A 21495-nucleotide genomic window follows, 5' to 3' on the forward strand; every position below is an offset into this window, starting at 1 on the left:
CCTGCCTGGAATGAGTCCTGAAGTTTAGATAGATTCCACAAAGCAGCTTTTACATCATGTGAAAGATTACATAAAATGCAAAAGTGAACACTTTTTATTTATTACATTACAGTTCTATCCCACCATCCAAAGGAGCCCAGTACAGCAGACAACAAGGCAATAAACTGAAACACAAAAATTTAGGACACCTAAAAACATTTTTTTATAAGCCACCTCTCCTCAAGGTATCATATCAACAGGAGTGTTTCAGTACCTCCTGATGATCAGGGAGGCAGGCAAACCTCACACTGGGGATAGAGCAATTTTGGGGAGCCCCTTTCCTGAAATTAAGGAGTTCGTAAGAACTGGCCTGACACACCCCTGATGTCAAAACCTACATTTAAAGCACTCTGATGCAGCAATATTTTGGCAGCAAAGACCTGGGAGGCTGCCGGTATGTGTTGGCCCCCTTTCCCATAAAAGAATCTTATTAACGCGTTGGTAGATCTTTCTGCATTTGCAATAGTATTATTAATCTGAAAGCGCCAGGAGCCCCTTTCCTGGAAGGTTACACCCAGGTATTTAAAGGTTGCTACCTGTTCTATTGAGCGATTGTCTATTCTCCATTTGTGCCTCCTCCTTTTTTTGGAGAACACCATGACTTTGGATTTGTTGTAGTTAATTGTTAGTTGTTCGATGCTGCAGTATTTGGTAAAAGATCTCAAAAGTTTTCTTAATCCAACACAAGAAAAAGAAATTAAAACTGTGTCATCCGCATATAAAAGGGCCGGGAGGGGCATACCAGCCAATTTGGGGGGATGGGCATTTTCTTTCTCCATATTTCCTACTAGCGAGTTGATATAGAAGTTAAATAAAGTAGGCGCAAGGACACACCCTTGCCTAACCCCCTGATGGATTTGGATTTCCTTGGTTAGGTGGCCCTGTCGGTCACACCTTACCCGGATCCGTGTATTTTCATATAGACTGTAGATGAGATACAGTAGGCGTTTGTTTATATTTGCAGCGCTTAGCTTTCCCCAAAGCCTGTCCCTCGGTATTAAATCAAAAGCAGATTTGAAATCTATAAAGGCCACGTATAGGGAACCTCCTTTTCTTGATGTATATTTCTCCACAAGATGTTGGAGAACAAGGCCCTGGTCTAAGGTTGACCGATTTGCCCTAAAACCCGCCTGTGCTTCTGAAAGAATGTGGTTTTGTTCCAACCAGTCCACTAATTTATCGCATAGGTGGGCAGCGTACAATTTGCTGATGATACTTAGAAGGCTAATTGGCCTGTAATTAGCCGGGTCTGATCGGCTCCCTTTCTTGAATAAAGGGATGATGATTGCTAATCCCCAGTCCTCAGGGATAGTGGCCGATTGATCTATGCTGGTAAATAGGGCAGCTAGCACAGGGGCCCACCTTTCAACATTAGCCTTAAGGAGTTCCGGTGTAATATTGTCTACGCCGGGTGCTTTTCCAGGTTTAAGGGATTGGATGAGCCCATAGATCTCTTCAGTTGCTACTGGGGGCCATTCGCGCCAATATCACTCGAAGCTGGGGGCATGGCCTGCAGATGTTGATTTGATGTATATAAAGATGAGAAGTAAGCCTCCCAAATCCCAACTGGTATAGTATAATCAATTTCAATCGGGGAGTCTTGCCAACTTTTCGCAACTATTTTCCAAAAAGTGGCTGAGTCTTTCCTTCGAGAGGCCTCTAATAAACGTTGCCACTCCCCCCTTTGGGCCTGAAGCTTTTTCTTTTTAATCAGATCTTTATATTTACGTTTGGCTTCGAACCATTCCGCAGGAAGCAGGGGTAAGTTCGCTGATTTGTAATTCCTGTACTTATCCAACAAAGAACGCTTCGTAGCAATGCATTCCTGATCAAACCAAGGTTTGGATTTGTTGAGGAATAAAGATTGGCGCGATGTCTTTTTTTGGGTCAGGTGGGGTTGCAAAAGTGAAATCAGGTCCTGGAACAAGATTATTCTAGATTCAGAACATGGTGAGTTTAAGAGACTATCTCTTCTCATGAGGAATATGGCCGAGTATAGCCTTTCAGATGTTTCAGCATTCAGCTTTTCGGACCATCTAATACGTGAGTATCTCAACTCCATGTTGGAGGACCTGGGGGCTTCAAGTTTATCGTTGCAAAATAAGTCTTTTCTTGCATCCAGGAGGAGGCAGAGCGGTAAGTGATCACTATCAACCCTCTCCTCCACTTTGCACTCAAGGGCTCTATTTAGGAGGTTAAATGATACCATAACATAGTCGATAGTGGAAGCTCCTGCATTTGATATAAAAGTAAATTCCCCACAAGTCTCCCCATTCTTGCGCCCATTTAGTATGACCAGGTCCAGCTTGTTAGAAAGACGCAATAGGCACAGACCTGCATAATTACATCCCTTGTCTTTTGAGAGTCTGGTGGGTATAAGATGGTTTTCTTCCACGATGGGTGGCGAGTCGTGGAAGTGTGCATATAGTGCTTCGTCAGACTGGCCAATTCTGGCATTAAAATCACCAGCCACTAGCACTGAAGCTGCAGGGGTTTGAGTCATCAAACCATCAGTGTATGTTTCCAGCCCATGCCAGGTGGTTTTAATCAGCTGCTTGCCTCTTTGGGGGGGAAGATATACATTAATCAGTAGCAGGGTGAAGAATCTACTTTTCACTAGTAAGGCCATAGCCAGGTGTTTCAGTGTCTCTAACCTTACTAAGGACGCCCTCAACCTTGTAGATATTAAAATGCCTAGGCCACCCTTGACTCTCCCCCCTTTAGTACTTGGGGATCCTGTGAGGGACATTGAGGAAAAGCCGTTAACTTCTAGGTCCCCTGTGAGCCATGTCTCCTGTAAAAATACTATGTCGTAGCCTTGGATAAATTTAGCAAAGGATGGATCAGCTGCCTTTTTCTGCCATCCTGCGATATTCCATGATAAAAAGCTAAGGTTGGCTTTACCAAGATCCACTCCTTGTCAATTATCTTCCAAGGTACTGTTGGAGTTTACCATTCTACGTGGCAGCCGACTATCATCCTTACATGGAGAGCTGCCCAGGTGTTCTATGGTGTCAGATGGTAAATGTAGAGTGCTCACATTAGTAGACACTGGGCCATTGCTATGCAAGGCCTCCTCCTGGGGGTACTCTACCTGGTTGTAGCCTAATTCCGCTTCATCTAAGTATCTCATTTTGGACCAGAAGCCTGGTGAGGTTTCCTTAGGCATGATTTTCCTTATAGGGAGCGATGCATTATTCTCCTTTGTGAGTTGTACTTTCTTGATTGCAGGTAGATTAATCTCTGCTTTTATCTGGTTACGTGGTCGACGAGCCGCTGAATCGAGTTCTTGTGAGATGATCGTTTCGGGAGGGCTCTTGCTCTTTCTTTGGACATCTACCTTGGTTTCCTTATATAAATCTTTCCCGGCCAGCTTATCTCTTAGCATTTCTAATCTTTCTAGGATTTCAGCTTGTATTAAAGGTGGGAATGTCCAGAATTGACTAATTAAGGTATTTTCTTCAAAGGAGAAGTTGTGTGTAGGGGTATCCAGTTCGTGAGGCGACTGGTGGTTATTCTGATAATCAGCTTTATTGTTTTCCACCACCTTTGAATAGATGTCTTTCTTATTTAATTTGATAAGGTGCGAGGGGGGGCCGGGCACTTCGAATAGGCAAGTCACTGTCAGGCCCACCCTTTGCAGCTTCTCCTTATTAATTAATATTTGTTTTGCGGACGAATCATCTTTAAATGTCAGCATTACTCGATTATACTTATTGTCATTTGGGAGAAAATCTGCCTTGATAACGTTATCTTGTAGTAGGAGGCCTCTGAGTACTAAGTCAATTTTTTAAAATATATACGTTCTTTGTTGGTCCAGTGAGTGTAATTCTGTACGGTTGTACGTAGGGCAAATAACCAATCTGCTTCTGTTGAGGATCAGCGTTTGATTGTTCTGAGTTATCTTATTGCGAATGGGGGTGATAGTCTCCACAGTAGCAGAGGAGGTTTGCCGGTCTTTATCTAATTGTTCATTCCGATCTTTCGTTGATTGAAGGTTAGGGGGTTGTGAAGCGCTTGTCACTTTAGGTTGCTTGATAATGCTCTGTTTTGGGGTCCTGGGTTTAGTATTCTTTATATTTGATTCCTTTATTGTGGGATTCTCCAGGAGCTTGAATAACTTAGAAAAATTCAATTTCTTAGTTCGTGTATGACTCTTAGTCCGCCTTCCCACTTTTATGTTTTTAGACTTCTTCTTGTGAAGTAGGTGTATTCTTTGGTGGCGATGCTTCTTTTTAGGTGAGGGGTGTGTGACTCGACTGTTGGTAGACATAGGAGTGGCTCTCTTTGGGACCTTCTCTGAGCTACTGGGCTCTGTTGAAATTTCAGCCGCTGGAGTAGGGGTGTGTGAGATTGCTCCCTTCCTGATGAGCTCTGTCAGGCTTACTAGCAGACCCACGCATTCCGTAAGAAAGTTCCTGATTGGTCCTAATTCTTTACTTATGTGCATTTGGCATTCTTTCATCATTTCATTGAAGAGCCCAATCAGGATACAGATATTGCTATCTGTGTCCCAGCAGGCTCCTTTTAGCTGACTTGGATTTTCCTCTGTTCTCGTCGCACTTGAGGGTTCCATCCTAGCCTTTTCGCTGGGGCTGGCTGCATTGACTGATCCATCTAGTGTGACTTCCAAGCGCTTCAAATTTCGTTCTTGATCATGTTCTACGAGGATGTCAGTAGCACTAGATTGGGAGACTATCTGAGCCATCTCCATTGCCAGACTGATCCCCTCTCCCTCCTCACCAATATCAGGTTCCTTCCCATACCATGTTCGGTCAATAGACCAATCGTGGAGGAGTGGGGACTCGGAGCATATGGGCGTTTTTGTTTTAGGCTTAAAATAATGCAAAATTTTCGTCTGCGAGGTTGCTGGTGGTGATTCAGCCCTCTGCGTTGGGGAGAGCCCCAGAGCTTTACATTTCTGTCTGGTGAGCACCATCTCCGTAGAGTATATGGAGTTATGTGGGATATGTGGATGTGAAGATAGCACCGCTTCGTCCCAATTAGACAAGCTGGAATTAACACTCCTCTCGTTAAATAACGCTCTCCCCAGAAGCTCCACGTCTAGTTAATTAATTAACTTGAACCGCCATCTTACTTGCCGAAGAAAGTGAGTCTTATTAATGGAGTCGAAAGCTCCCTTTCCGTTTCAGAGCTCTTTGTTCTTTTTAAAAGTGAAAGTAGCAAACCGCGACCTCCCTTCGCTCCCTTCTGTTACATCGAGGGCTTCAAACAAATATAATCTTCGCTTTCTGCTCCCCCTTTTAGCTTTAATAGTCTTTTTTAATTTGTAACTTCTAAAAGAGTTACTTTTTAAAAGTTCAGGGGGAGAAGGGAAACAATAACCACTAGCGGCAACTTACTTGCTGTTTCCAGCCCTGTGCGCTGTGTTGCGTCTGTGCTGATTCCAGATGGCAGCCGAACTCCTGACTTTTGTATTTGTACGCCAAATCCTTCCTTAATCAATTTCCTTTTAATTTATAGTCCAATTTGGTTCGGGTTTCTTCTATTTTGAGAATGGAACGCTCCTCTTGCAAGCTCGGGGCTTCGCTATTTGGATATAGAAAATGGCTTCCCTTAGCCCGCAGCCCGCTCCGCCGTTCTCTTCGCCCCTTTTGGGGTTACCTGACTGCCGTGCGGGTTGCTCCTGGCTTTGCTGGGAACCTGATCCTCTAGATATTCCCCTAGAGGTTAAATTCGGGGGCTACTGTGCCCTGTAGCACCCCCTTTTATCCAAAATAGCACGGGATTCACCTCGTAGTAAAATCCCCGCTTGCGGGAGAGTCGCGCTCCACCGGAAGTCCTTTCTGCATACATAAATAGCCTAGTTTTGTTTTTCGGAATATTATCTGAAACCATTCCTAGTAAAAATTCTTCCGGTTTCTTGCTAAATGTAGTTTTTATCAATCTCTTTATCTCTTCATAAATCATGTTCCAAAATCTTTGTATCTCTAGAAAGGACCACCACATATGGTAGTATGTTCCTATCTGTTCCTTACATCGCCAGCACTTGTTATTGTTTGATTTATTTACTTTTGCAAGTTTTACAGGGGTCAGGTACCACCTATAGTACATTTTCATAAGATTTTCCCTTATAAGGAAACACGCCGTGAATTTTATATTTTTAGTGCATAATTCGTTCCAAATATTGGGTTTGATCATATGTCCCAGGTCCCTCTCCCATTTTACTGTAATTTCTTTGATATCTTCCTCCTTTCTTTGCCAATTCAAAAGTAGTTTGTACATTTTAGAAAGTGTCTTTTGATTATTATATAAAATATCCTTCTCCAGATAGGATATTTTTTTGTCAAATCCTTTGGTTCTTTTATCCTTTTCAAGGGCGGCTTTTAATTGATAATACTCCAGCCAGGTTATTCCCTTCTGTTTCAATTCGCTTAGGTCATTTATTTTCGGATCACTACTTGTTTCCTCTACTAAATCCTTATATGTTAGCCAATCACTGTTCATATTCATCCTGTGAACCGACATAGATTCCATTGGTGACAGCCACCATGGTGTTTTGGTTACTACTGATTTTTTACTCCTCTCCCATACTTCATATAATGCCCTTCTCACAATATGATTTAAAAATCCTTTGTGGGATTTAACCTTGTCATAGTCTATGTAGCCATGCCACCCGTACACAATATCCCATCCCTCCAGATCTAGGACTTCCGTGTTTTTAATTAATATCCAGTCCTTAATCCATGTCCAGCACGCTGCCTCAAAGTACAGTTGAAGGTCAGGGACCGCAAAGCCTCCTTTTTCCTTCAACTCTGTTAGTAGCTTAAATTTTATGCGTGGTTTTTTCCCTTGCCAAATAAACTTGGCAAGGTCTTTCTGCCAATCCCTAAAACACTTTACGCCTCTAATTATAGGTATTGTTTGGAACATAAAAATCATCTTTGGCAATACCATCATTTTAACTGTGGCTATTCTCCCCCACAGGGACAAATTCAATTTTCCCCAAGTCTCTAATTCTTTTTTTTTATTCCCTTCCACTTCTTCTCATAATTATCCTTATATAAGTTTGTATTCTTATTGGTGATCCAAACCCCCAAATAATTTACCTTATTGGCTACCTTTAAACCTGTTGTATTTTCCAGTTCCTCTTGTTCCAACTTACGTAAATTTTTCGTTAATAATTTGGATTTTCCTTTATTCAGATTGAACCCAGAGACCTTCCCAAATTCTTCCAGTTGTGCAAGCGTTTTTTTTTGGATACTTTCCACTGGATTTTCAGTGGTTAACAACAACAACAACAACAACAACAACAACAACAACAATAATAGTAATAATAATAATAATAATAATAATAATAATAATAATAATAATAATAGTTTATTATTTATACCCCGCCCATCTGGCTGGGTTTCCCATTACATCATCTGTAAAGGCTTTAATTTTGTAGTATCGAATTCCTAGGTTAATTCCTCTTATATTTTTATCCTTTCTTATTGCTATTAAGAGTGGTTCCAAGGTGGCAATAAAAAGAAGTGGGGAGAGAGGGCACCCCTGTCTTGTCCCCCTTTCAATGCTGAACTCTTCTGTGATCTCGTTATTTATTAGCAATTTTGCTTTTTGGTTATCATATATCGCCCTGATTCCATTAATTATTTTCTCCCCTATGTCCAGACCTTTGAAAGTTTCCAATAGGAAATTCCATGATACCCTATCAAAAGCTTTTTCTGCATCAACCAATAACATGGCCATCTTTTTACGTGGTTTCATTTCGACATACTCCAACAGATCAATTATTATTCTTGTATTGTCTTTTATTTGTCTATCCAGTAAGAAGCCCGCCTGGTCTCTGCTGATTATTTTGTTTAGAGTCTTTTTTAATCTATTAGCCATCACCCCAGCATAGATTTTATAGTCTGTATTCAAGAGGGAGATTGGTCTATAATTTTTCACCATCGGCTGGGTGAGGACTGCAGGGCCTGCTCCCTTCCAGGGCCTTTTCCAACTGGCCCAGGGGGCACAGCCCAGGCCCTCTCTCCCAGTTATAAAGGGACTCCTGCTGCGGTGAGGCCTTGGACCATCAGCTGGGTGAGGACTGCAGGGCCTGCTCCCTTCCAGGGCCTTTTCCAACTGGCCCAGGGAGCGTGGCCCAGGCCCTTATTTGGAACAAACTTTTGGGGAAGTGTGGGAAGTGTTCTGCCATTGCTTCCCTGTTCCAGGTGGTTAATGTCCTCAAGCAGTCAGTGGCAATTTAAATTTTTATTTCTTTATTTCCTTTTTTCCTTTGTTGGGGGTGGGTGGGTGGGATGGATATTTGATTGGGGATTAATTTTAGTACAATTGTTCTGTTCCTTTTTGTTGTTGTTGTTGTTTTATTGGTTCTGTATAGTTTGTGTTTTGTTTTAAGGGGCGGGATCAGAGCTGCCTGGGAGTGGGGCCCCAGCCAACACGATGGCTGGGACAAGTTCCACAGGGGGGAAGCACTGGGACATCCGATCTCGGTGATCATGGGCAGGAGGCGGAGTTACGCTAAGACCAGACCATGTCATTACCGAGGAGGCAGGTTTAGTCGTTGTTTGAAGACTATCCCTGCCTCCGGGTCTGGCCTTGACTGGATGGATACTGGAATCAACAAGGGAAACCCACATGACCTGAAGGTGTTCCTGTGTAATGCCAGGTCAATTTTGAATAAAACCACTGCCATCCACGACCTGATTGTGGATGGAGGATTTGACCTGGCATGTGTGACAGAGACCTGGTTGGAGGAAGCAGATGGGCCTGTCCTTGCTGCTGCTTGCCCACCAGGTTTCTCTTACGCACAGCAACCCAGGTAATGTGGGCAGGGAGGGGGGGGGTTGCAGTGATTTTTAGGAAGTCACTAGCTTGCACCAGGCGTCCTACTGGGAAGATCCAGTTTTCTGAGTGCATGTTCTGGAAGTTGGGCAATAGGGGCAGTACAGGATTCCTTTTGGTGTACCGACCTCCCCGCTGCACCAAGGATTCCCTGTCCGAGCTGCTTCAGGTCGTGGCGGATTTTCTCCCGGAGACACCTAGTTTGGTTGTCCTAGGGGATTTTAACATCCATGCCGACACAACCTTACAAGGGGCTGCTCGGGACTTCGTGGAAAGCATGGCCTCCATGGGGCTGTCCCTGAATAAGCTTGGCCCAACTCATAGTCATGGACATGCGTTAGAACTGGTGTTCACCTCTAGTGACGTGGGTGATCTTACACTAAGTAAAAGTGAAACAAAAGAAGTGCCATGGTCAGATCACTTCCTGGTGCAACTGGACTTCTCCGCAACCCTTCCCCTCTGCAGGCAGGTGGGAATAATTCGGATGGTCCGCCCCCACCACTTAATGGATCCAAATTGTTTCCAGAGAGTGGTAGGGGATGCTTTATCCCATGTTGATGGCCTTTCAGCTGATTCCCTGGTGGCCCGCTGGAATGAGGAGTTAACCAGGGCTATCGACTGTCTGGCTCCGAAGCGCCCTCTCCGATTACATGGAGCCCGGACAGCCCCATGGTTTTCTTCGGAGCTGAGGGCGATGAAACAATCGCTGAGACGGCTTGAGCGTCGGTGGCAGAAAACTCACTCCGAATCTGACCGGACACAGGTTAGAGCTCAACGTCGAGCCTACCAACGTCGAGCCTACGGCGAAGAAGACTTTCTTCACCGCCTCTATTGCATCTGCAGAAAATAGTAGCAGGAGACTCTTTCAGGTGGTTCGCAATTTAACGGAACCACCTTTACCACCGGGGCCTTGTAAAGACCCCAAGATCTCCTGCAACGATTTTGCAAAGTTTTTTGCAGATAAAATCACTCATATTCGGAAGGAGCTAGACACCACCGTGGGAGCAGGGCTGGGGCGGGAGAGTGCTAGAGCTCTGTCTGGTCAAGTTGCATGGAATCAATTTCAATCCGTTACCCCCGAGGATGTGGACAGGCTGCTTGGACGCGTGAAACCAACCACCTGTCTCCTTGATCCTTGCCCATCCTGGCTAATAAAAGCAAGCCGGGAAGGGCTGGGCGATGGGCTCTGCGGGGTGGTGAATGCTTCCCTCTGTGAGGGAACATTCCCAGATCCGCTGAAAGAGGCAGTCATTAAACCACTTCTTAAAAAAACATCTTTAGACCCAGCCAGTATGGCCAAGTATCACCCAGTCTCAAATCTTCCATTCTTGGGCAAGGTGATTGAGCGCGTGGTTGCTGAACAACTCCAGGCACGCCTGGAGGGTGCAGACCATTTGGATCCCTTCCAATCGGGATTCAGGCCTCATCATGGGACTGAAACTGCCTTGGTCGCGCTGGTTGATGATCTCTGGCGAGCTAGGGACAAAGGTGAGAGTTGTTTCCTAGTTCTGCTGGATCTCTCAGCGGCCTTTGATACAATCGACCATAACATCCTTCTGGACCGTCTAGAGGGGCTGGGAGCTGGGGGCACTGTTATACAGTGGTTTTGCTCCTTCCTCCTGGGCCGTGTTCAGAAAGTGGTGGGGGGGGGGGACGAGTGTTCAGACCCCTGGACCCTCACTTGTGGGGTGCCTCAGGGTTCCGTCCTCTCCCCCATGCTTTTTAACATCTATATGAAGCCGCTGGGAGAGATCATCAGGGGGTTTGGACTGGGTGTCCATCAATATGCAGATGATACCCAGCTCTACCTCTCTTTCAAATCAGAACCAGTGAAGGCGGTGAAGGTCCTGTGTGAGTGCCTGGAGGCGGTTGGAGGATGGATGGCGGCTAATGGATTGAAGTTGAATCCTGACAAGACAGAAGTACTGTTTTTGGGGGACAGGGGGCGGGCTTTTGTGGAGGACTCCCTGGTCCTGAATAGGGTAACTGTGCCCCTGAAGGACCAGGTGCGCAGCCCGGGAGTCATTTTGGACTCACAGCTGTCCATGGAGGCGCAGGTCAATTCTGTATCCAGGGCAGCTGTCGACCAACTCCACCTGGTACGTAGGTTGAGACCCTACCTGCCCGCGGACTGTCTTGCCAGAGTGGTGCATGCTCTAGTTATCTCCCGCTTGGACTACTGCAATGCGCTCTACGTGGGGCTACCTTTGAAGGTGACTCGGAAACTACAACTAATCCAGAATGCGGCAGCTAGACTGGTGACTGGGGGCAGCCGCTGAGACCACATAACACCGCTCTTGAAAGACCTACATTGGTTCCCAGTACGTTTCCGAGCACAATTCAAAGTGCTGGTGTTGACCTTTAAAGCCCTAAACGGCCTCGGCCCAGTATACCTGAAGGAGCGTCTCCACCCCCATCGTTCTGCCCGGACGCTGAGGTCCAGCGCTGAGGGCCTTCTGGCGGTTCCCTCATTGCGAGAAGCAGGGAACCAGGCAGAGGGCCTTCTCGGTAGTGGCGCCTGCCCTGTGGAACGCCATCCCATCAGATGTCAAAGCGATAAATAGCTACCTGACATTCAGAAGACATCTTAAGGCAGCCCTGTTCAGGGAAGTTTTTAATCTGTGATATTTTAGTGTATCTTTGGTTTCTATGGAAGCCGCCCAGAGTGGCTGGGGAAACCCAGCCAGATGGGCGGGGTACAAATAATAAATTATTATTATTATTATTATTATTATTATTATTATTATTAATTCTCTCAACTCCACTCCCTGTTTTGGGATTAGAGTGATCAGTGCTTCTTTCCATGATTTTGGTATATCTTTCCCTCCCAGTATATTATTCATTATTCTTTGTAATATAGGGAGGATTACTTCTTCCAGGTTCTTATAGTACATTAATGTGATTCCGTCAAGACCTGGAGATTTGTCACTCTTCATTTTTTTAATTACTTGTGCTATTTCATCTCTTTCTATATTGGAGTTTAGGGCCTCAACTTCTTCTTTTTCAATTCTTGGTAATTTATTTTGTTGTAAATACTCTTCCATTTTATTAACCTCTAAATGTTCCTGTTTATACAAATCTTTATAAAAGTTTAAGAATTTTATTTTTATTTTTACTGGGTCTGTTATTTCCTCTCCTTGGTCCAAAATTTTATTTATAACTTTTTTTGTTTGCTTTTCCTTTATCATCCATGCTAACAACTTACCGGGCTTATTGGCGGACTCAAAATACCTTTGTTTTGCCCATTTAATTTTATTTTCTACTTCCTTTTTTAATATACTAGAGGTATGGGATTGTAATATCTTTATTTTTTGTAATATTTCATGACTTTTTGGATTTTTGATCAACTCTTTTTCATTAATTCTTATCTGTTTAGTTAGCTCTTGGATATTATTGTCTTTTATCTTCTTCAGCCTAGCCATTTGTTGTATTCCAAGACCCCTCATGTACGCTTTACTTGCGTCCCAAACTACATTTATGTCTGTATTTTGTTTCCCATTTATCTCGAAAAATTCTACTAACTTGATTTTTGCTTGCGTCACCCATTGGTCGTCTCTCCATATCTCATCGTGCATCCTCCACCTTCCCTTTGTTTGCTTTTTGATTTCCATATGTATTGTCACTGGATTATGGTCCGATATAGTCCTTCCCAGAATTTTTGCTTTTTCTAAGAAGAGGGTCAGCCCTTTAGAAATCCAAATAGCATCTAACCTCCCCCCTGATTTTTTAGCTTCCGAGAAGTGTGTAATATCTTTCCCATTAGGGTGTTTAATTCTCCATGAGTCATAGAGGTCAAAATTGTCCACCATCTGGAAAAAGGAGAGCGGTAATTTACCTTCATTGGTAAGTTTCCCTCTAAAAGTTCTATCCCATTTGACCGAGACCACTCCATTCCAATCTCCCATAAGAACAATATTCTCCCCAATATAATTCCATAACTTCTTTTCCAGCTCCTTGAAAAACTCTGATTTATTATTATTTGGAGCATAAATGCCCACTATGATTATTTTTTCCCCTTTAGGAAATCCGCACTCCTACAGTTCTACCTTCTTCATCCACAAAAAGTAATTGGGGGTCTAGGCTTGCTTTAGGATAAATCACAACACCCCTCTTTCTCTCTGTTCCTGATGCAATAAACTCTAGACCCAGGTTTCTATTCTGTAAGACCCTTGTATGACTTTTAGAGATATGGGTCTCTTGTAGGCATATGATATCCCATTTTTTCCTCTTTAATACATGATTTATTTTATTCCTTTTAAAGGTACCCCTGCCCGTACGGGCCAGTCGTGTCCGACTATAGGGTTGTGCTCCCATCCCACTTAAGAGGCCGGGGGCCAGCGCTGCCCGGAGACACTTCCGGGTCACGTGGCCAGCGTGATGAAGCTGATCTGGCGAGCCAGCACCAGTGCAGCACACGGAAATGCTGTTTACCTTCCCGCTATACCTTTACCTATTTATCTACTTGCACTTAAGAGTGCTTTCGAACTGCTAGGTGGGCAGGAGCTGGGACCGAAAGACGGGAGCTCACCCCGCTGCGGGGATTCGAACCGCCGACCATACGATCGGCAAGCCCTAGGCACTGAGGTTTTACCCACAGCACCACCCGCGTCCCACATTAAATTCCTTTTAAGTTTACTGTTTAACCCATTTACGTTCCAAGAAATGCACTTTAGTGCCGTAAAGTCTTAATGATCGTATGTCACCTTTTCAAAATTAAAATTTAGAAATAAAGTCCTATTTTCCAGTTCTGTTACAATCTTGCTTCTTCGGCTTCTTGTGGTTTCTCTCCCCCCCCCCCCGCCAAGTTCTTCCAGTTTTTTTTACGAAAAGAGTCTGCAAGTGGAATGCTAAAAGGGGGTCATCCCTCACAACAGAAATTAATGCTGCAGAACCGGCAGTGCGGTAGAGTTTTTGAGGGGTTTCTCTGCGCTCCCAAAACAACACAGTTAACCTAAGAAGTGTTACTGGAGTGTGGAACGGGGGAACAGTTTAGACCAGTTAAACAGACAACAGAAATAAGGAGAGTTCTTTACCAGAGACTTGCGGAGATCTGGAGAGGCGAGGAGAAGGAGAAGGCTGGAGGAGTCAGCAGATTGAGTGAGGTGGGTGGCGGCCATTGCTGAGAGGCTACACTGGAAAAGACTTTGAAGGGCCGCTTTAACACCAGAGAAAGATAGAGTGAGGAACGGCAGGAAGAGTGATATAGCGGCCACTAGTGGAAGTAAAAGACATAACAGTCAAGAACCGTAGGAAGAGCTACACAGCAGCCACTAGTGGAAGAAGACATAACAGCCAAAAGGCATAATAATTAAAAATAGGAGGAAGAGCGACACAGCGGCCACTAGTGGAAGAAGTTACAGTAGCCAAAAACGGTAGAAGGAACTACACAGCAGCCACTAGTGGAGGAAGACGATATAACAGCCAAGAGACATAATACTCAAGAATAGTAGGAAGAGCGACACAGCGGCCACTTGTGGAAGGAAAAGATACAACAACCAAGAGGAAAAGTAATAGCCATACCCGCAACGCCAATACTTGCTTAAAGGAACTGTGAAGCATAAACATCAAAGGGGAAATTTAAAATTCCAAATATTTCCAGCATAAAGATAAAATTAATTACCCATGAAAATTAGATCCAATTAAACTTCCCACAGGGGAACTCCCAATAGCTTTAATCTTTGGAGACTATATAGAATCCGAGGCAGAGAAGCGGAATCAAAAGACAAGTGAATTCAATCTCAAAACAACCAGCCATCCAAAAATACCCAAACACCCAAATGGGTTCAAAGAAAACGCAATCAACAATTGGCCAAACTTTAATTGCCAGCCAAGCAAGGAGAACTTCGATGGAGGAAGGTGAAGCAAGTATGGATGTAAAGGATTTGATTATTGCCATGCAGAAAGACTTAGGGGACAGAATAAACTCAGTAGGCGGAAATATAAAATCACTGGAAGAGAAAGTAGTAACTATGGGCAATAAAATTCAGCTCTTATAATGGACCTTACACATCAAATGAACCAATTGACAACGAAGAATAAAGAAATTGATAAGACGGTGCAAGAAGTGAAGGCAAAGACATTGAAGCAAGAGGAAATAACCAAAAGGATGGGGGCTGAGCAAAAATAACTGAAAAAAACCCAAGACAAAAACAATGGGGAAATAGAGGACCTAAGGAAGATGCAGGAGGCGATTTGGGACGAATTGGCTGTCCTTGAGTTGAGACAAAAGGAAATGATTCTCCGCCTGAGAGGAATACCAGAGAGCCAGGATGAGGACATTTTGACAAAATTGTTAAAAGCCCTGGTGGACTGGTTGGGGGTTCAGGAGGAGGACATATCACTTGATATTGATAAAATCTTCAGGATAAAACTGCATAAACCTAAAACCAAAAAAGGACCAGGAGACTGCCTGGTCTTCTTGAACTCAAGACTTCTTAAAGAAAAAATATTACTGAAAAGTAGAAGTAATGCCTTATGTATAGATGACAAAGTCATAGAAATAATGAAAGAGGTCCCAACTCGCCTCCTGAAGAAAAGGGAAAACTACAAACCCCTGACAACCGCTCTAAAGAAAAACAAAATTTTATTTAGATGGGAATTCCCCGAAGGGTTAACTTTTACTTATAAAGGAAGACGTAAGACCTTCAGATCGGCAGAATCTGTAAGACTTTAATTTCCTTTTGTATCTGCAAATTCTTGGGGTTACCTCTAAGGGTCTTCTCTTTATCTTTTAGTTGTTCCAAAATTTTATCTTTTTTCTCATTCTGTATCTTTTTCCTAATTGAATTTTGTTGAATGAGAAATCCTCTCATTACTGCTTTACTGGCGTCCCAAATATTATTATTTTTTATAAAATATTTATTGAGATTTTTCAAACAACAAAAATAACATCAAACAGATAAGAAACAAAGAAGCATCAGAATAAGATTATAAGAAAAAGTAAGAATATAAAAAGAAAATACAAATAGAATAAAAATATTCATGAATCATATTTTCATAAACTTTGGACTTCCTCACATCCCCCTTCCCTGCGTTCCCAACCATGTAGTTATATGCAGCAATTTGTTACCTTACTTCCATTCTTATTTTATAAATCTCAAATATTCAATTTCAACTTTAAAATTATATTAGTCATAAGTTCAACTGCTTATATTGAACCAAATATTGCTTCAAATTTCAACATTACCATAGACGACACATATTCTCATATATCTTACAATAATTTTGCTGCTGCGATGTTTCTTTCAATCGTGCATTCTCCTAGCATTCATACAATTTGTAGTGTTTTTGTAAATAATCTTTAAATCTTTTCCAGTCCTCTTCCACCGTCTCTTCTCCCAGGTCTCGAATTCTGCCAGTCATTTCAGCCAGTTCCATGTAGTCTATCAGTTGCGTCTGCCATTCTTCCAGAGTGGGCAAATCCTGTGTCTTCCAGTGCTTTGCGATAAGTATTCTTGCTGCTGTTGTTGCGTACAGAAAGAAAGTTCTATCCTTCTTTAGCACCCCTTGGCCGACAATGCTCAGAAGGAAGGCCTCTGGTTTCTTAAGGAAGGTATACTTAAATACCTTTTTTAATTCATTATAAATCATTTCCCAGAAAGCCTTAACCCTTGGGCACGTCCACCAAAGGTGAAAGAATGTTCCTTCAGCTTCTTTACATTTCCAACATTTGTTATCGGGCAAGTGATATATTTTTGCCAGCTTAACTGGGGTCATGTACCACCTATATATCATTTTCATAATGTTTTCTTTCAAGGCATTACATGCCGTGAACCTCACTCCGGTGGTCCATAACTTTTCCCAGTCAGCAAACATAATATTATACCCAATGTCCTGTGCCCATTTTATCATAGCTGATTTGACAGTTTCATCCTGCGTATTCCATTTCAACAGCAAGTTATACATTTTAGAAAGTACCTTAATCTTAGGTTCTAACAGTTCTGTTTCTAATTTCGATTTTTCCACTTGGAAACCTGTTTTCTTATCCAAGTTAAAGACCTCCTTGATCTGAGCATAATGTAACCAATCTCGCACTTTACCCTTTAATTTCTCGAAACTCTGCAATCTCCAAGTATCACCTTCTTTTTCTATTATCTCCCAATATTTCGGCCAATTGGCCTCCATATTGAGTCTTTTCGGGGCCTTGGCTTCCATTGATGACAGCCACCTTGGGGTCTTGTTTTCTAATAAGTCTTTGTATTTTGCCCAGACATTAAACACAGCTTTTCTGACAATATGGTTTTTAAAAGCCTTATGAATTTTTACCTTGTCTGCATGCCATCCAAAAGCATTATTAAACCCTTCCAGATCTAGGACATCAGTGTTCTCAAGTAAAAGCCAATCCTTCAACCAGCAGAAAGCTGCAGATTCATAATACAGCCTCAAATCTGGCAGGGCAAACCCCCCTCTCTCTTTAGCATCAGTTAGAATTTTAAATTTTATTCGGGGCTTTTTGCCCTGCCAGACAAACTTAGAAATATCTCTCTGCCATTTTGTAAAACATTCCACTCTGTCCACGATCTGTAGGGTCTGAAACAAGAATAACATCTTTGGCAATACATTCATTTTTATCACAGCAATTCTACCCAACAAGGAGAGTTTCAGTCTTGACCAAGTTTCTAAGTCCTTCTTAATTTCTGTCCAACACTTTTCATAATTATCCTTAAATAGATTCAAGTTTTTAGAAGTCATATTAACCCCTAGGTATTTCACCTTCTTAGCAATTTTTAAATCTGTCTCTTTCTGAAACCTTTCTGATTCCTCAGTTGTCAAATTTTTCCCCAAAACCTTTGTCTTCTGCTTATTTAGTTTAAAACCCGCCAACCGACCAAACTCTTGAATCAGTTCCAAAACTCTTTTCGTACTAGAGTCTGGTTCCTACAATGTCAAAACCAGGTCATCTGCAAAAGCTTTAAGTTTGTACTGTTTGGCTCCGACCTGAATCCCTTCCACCAACCGGTCCCCTCTAATCATATTCAAGAGCACCTCCAGGACCGAAATGAATAACAAAGGGGAAATCGGGCAACCTTGTCGTGTTCCTTTTTGAATATATATTTATTAAGGTTTTTCAATACAAAAAACATATTTAATAAAACAATGTTGATTATTTAGCATCTTTTCATCATTACTTTGGACTCCCTCACACCTCCCCCACACACTTGCATATTTATAAAATTATTTCCAAGCAAATTATCATTTTGTTCATAGTCTTTAAATTCAGTCATTAACATCTAATTAAGCTTAACTCTGGTTTGGTGATAGACAATTATTTCTATTCTGACATCCCTATCAACATTCAATCAAATTACAATATTTTTGCAAGTAAATCTTGAATTTCTTCCAGTCTTCTTCAACTCTCTCTTCTCCCAGGTCTCGAATTCTGCCAGTCATCTCTGCTAGTTGCATATAGTCCATCAGCTGCATCTGCCATTCTTCCAGAGTGGGTAGATCTTGCGTCTTCCAATTCTTGGCGATCAGTATTCTTGCTGCCGTTGTTGCATACATAAAGAATGTTCTATCCTTCTTTAACACATTCTGGCCAACAATGCCCAAGAGGAAGGCCTCTGGTTTTTTAGTAAAGGTATACTTAAGCACCTTTTTTAACTCATTATATATCATCTCCCAGAAGGCCTTCACTCTAGGGCAAGTCCACCAAAGGTGAAAGAATGTTCCTTCATTTTCCTTACATTTCCAACATTTATTATCAGACGAATGGTATATCTTAGCCAATTTAACTGGGGTCATGTACCATCTGTATATCATTTTCATTACATTTTCCTTCAGAGCATTACATGCAGTGAAGTTCAACCCAGTGGTCCACAACCTTTCCCAGTCTTCAAACATAATATTATGCCCAATATCCTGTGCCCACTTTATCATTGCCGATTTAACCATTTCGTCTTGTGTGTTCCATTTTAGCAGCAAATTATACATTTTTGAAAGTACTTTAGTCTTAGGTTCTAACAGTTCTGTTTCCAACTTCGATTTCTCCACCTGGAATCCTAACTTTTTATCACTCTTAAATACCTCTTTGATCTGAGCATAGTGTAGCCAGTCTCGCACTTTATCTTTCATTTTCTCTAAACTCTGCAATTTCCAATTGTCTCCATCTCTTTCTAATATCTCCCAATACTTTGGCCAATTGGCCTCCATATTGGTTCTTTTTCGGGCCTTAGCCTCCAGGGGTGACAGCCACCTCGGGGTTTTATTCTCCAATAAGTCTTTGTATCTTGTCCAGACATTAAATACTGCTTTCCTGACAATATGGTTCTTAAAGGCCTTGTTAATCTTAGCCTTATCATACCATAAGTATGCATGCCATCCAAATGCATTATTAAAACCTTCCAGATCTAGTACATCCGTGTCCTCAAGAAGCAGCCAGTCTTTTAGCCAGCAGAAAGCTGCGGCTTCATAATACAACTTTAAGTCTGGCAGGGCAAAGCCCCCTCTTTCTTTTGCATCCGTTAGTATCTTAAACTTAATTCTGGGCTTTTTGCCCTGCCAGACAAACTTAGAAATATCTTTCTGCCACTTCCGGAAGCACTCCGTTTTGTCTACGATCTGCAATGTCTGAAACAAAAATAACATTTTTGGCAATACATTCATCTTAATAGCAGCTATTCGGCCTAGCAATGAAAGTTTTAATTTTGACCAACTGTCCAAGTCTCTCTTAATTTCCAACCAACATTTTTCATAATTATCTTTGAACAAACTCAAATTTTTTGCTGTTATGTTTACCCCTAGGTATTTCACTTTCTTAACCACAGTTAATTCTGTCTCTCTCTGAAACCGTTCCGACTCAGTATCTGTCAGGTTTTTTCCCAAGACCTTAGTTTTTTGTTTGTTTAATTTAAATCCCGCCACTCGACCAAAATCCTGGATCAGTTGTAATACTCTTTTCGTACTAGATTCTGGCTCCTGTAGTGTCAGAACTAGGTCATCTGCAAACGCTTTAAGTTTATATTGTTTCGCTCCGACCTGGATCCCTTCCACCAGCCCGTCCCCTCTAATCATATTCAGGAGCACTTCCAGAACCGAAATAAATAATAGCGGGGAAATCGGGCAACCTTGTCGTGTACCTTTTTCAATTTTAAACTCTTCTGTAACCACATTATTAACTATCAATTTGGCCTTTTGTTCTGAATATATTGCATCAATCCCATTCTCGAACCCCCGACCCACTCCCATTTCCTTTAAATTCCCCTTCATAAACTTCCAAGATATATTGTCAAAGGCCTTCTCCGCATCTATAAAGATTAAAACTGCTTTAGTATTTATGTCTGTTTGTAAAAGTTCCAATATGTCTATAATGTTCCTTGTATTAGCAGACATATGTCTACCCGGGAGAAAGCCTGCCTGGTCTTTATGAATTACTTCGTTTAAAACTTTCTTGAATCTACTTGCCAAAACATCTGCAAATATTTTGTAATCCACATTTAAAAGGGAGATGGGACGGTAGTTCTTCAGTTGTGTCTTTTCAGTTTCCAACTTTGGTATCAATGTGATAAAAGCTTCCTTCCACGATTCCGGTGCCTTCTTCCCCTCCATTATTTCATTGCTGACCTCCATCAGTGGTTGTATCAGATAGTCTTTCAGTATCTTGTAATATTTGGAGGTCAACCCATCTGGCCCTGGCGATTTGCCCTGTTTCATGTTCTGGATGGCCTGCTCAATCTCTTGTCGTGTTATTTTACCATTCAGGATTGTTCTATTTTCTTCTGACAACTTTGTTAGTCCATTCTTCTCCAAAAATTGTTTCATCTCGGTTTCATCTTGTGGCCCTTGAGTGTATAATTTTTTGAAATATCTCTGGAAACACTTTCTAATCTCTCCGGGGTTCTGAATACTTCTTCCTTCAATCTCCAAATTTGTTATTGTATTTAATTTTTGTCTCCTCTTCAACTGTCATGCTAGCAGTTTCCCACATTTGTTAGCCGATTCAAAAGTTTTTTGTTTCATTGTTTTAATCTTCCATTCTATTTCCTGATTTATCAGTTTGGAATATTGCGCTTGATGAAGTTTAATTTCTCTCAGAATCGGCTGAGACTTCGGATTAGATCTCAGCTTCTTCTCTAACTCTTTAATTCTTTCCAGAATTTTATCCTTCCTTTCATTTTGTTTCCTTTTCTTTATGGTATTCTGTTGTATCAAGAACCCCCTCATCACCGCCTTGCTTGCGTCCCAGATAATTCTTTTTTCCACCGTGGTGTTCGTGTTGATTTCAAAATAGTCCTTTAGTGTTTTTTGGGCCTTCTTGGCAATCTCTTGGTCTCTAAACAGGCCATCATTCATCTTCCATCTGAAGGAACCGGTTGGGATCAATGTCATGTCCATTCTCAGTGCGTTATGGTCGGAGCATGTCTTTGGGCAGATTTCCACCTTTCTAATCTTAGGTGCCAGGCCTCTAGTTATCCATATTTGGTCGATTCTTGTCCAGGTCAGTTGGGCTTCAGAGAAGAATGTTCCTTCCCTTCCCAAGGGGTTTCTCACTCTCCAAATATCAATCCAATCCATATTGTCTGTCATTTCAAAGAAAGTCTTTGGTAGTCTTCCGTCTTTAGTAACATTTTGATTCTGTGACTTATCCATGTTAGTTGATACGACCCCATTCATATCTCCCATCATAATGATGTTGTTGTAATC

General features: G+C 42.1%; 1 pseudogene; it reads left to right on the plus strand.

Annotated features, from left to right (window-relative positions):
- Window positions 1-14699: 14699 nt before the first annotated feature.
- Window positions 14700-15526, plus strand: LOC144326304 (uncharacterized; annotated as a pseudogene).
- The last annotated feature ends 5969 nt before the right edge of the window (window positions 15527-21495 follow it).

Source organism: Podarcis muralis, chromosome W (assembly GCF_964188315.1).
Source record: "Podarcis muralis chromosome W, rPodMur119.hap1.1, whole genome shotgun sequence".
Taxonomy (NCBI): Eukaryota; Metazoa; Chordata; class Lepidosauria; order Squamata; family Lacertidae; genus Podarcis; species Podarcis muralis.